Source organism: Camelina sativa, chromosome 2 (assembly GCF_000633955.1).
Source record: "Camelina sativa cultivar DH55 chromosome 2, Cs, whole genome shotgun sequence".
NCBI lineage: Eukaryota > Viridiplantae > Streptophyta > Magnoliopsida > Brassicales > Brassicaceae > Camelina > Camelina sativa.
This window is the reverse complement of record NC_025686.1, coordinates 14342784-14343102: the sequence shown is the minus strand read 5'-3', so window position 1 is coordinate 14343102 and position 319 is coordinate 14342784.

Genomic DNA, 319 nt, shown 5'->3' with positions numbered 1-319 from the left:
AAACATTGATTCTAAGCAGTAAACAGCTATGTTACTCTTTCTAGGGTGAGAATGTGTGACATTCTAATCCGTTTGACTATTTATAAGAGTTCGGGTTTAATTTGGAGTGTTTAGACAACAATTAAATCCGTTTTATCTTAAAACAGGCTTAAACCGAGAAAATAGGCTAAAACCGAGAGAAATCATTGATTTGAAGCAGTGAACAGCTGTGTTACTCTTTCTAGGGTCAAAATATGTAACAATCCAATGCATTTGACTAATTTCAAGAGTTCGGGTTGAATTTGGAATGTTTAGCCACCACTTATACCCATTTTGTCCT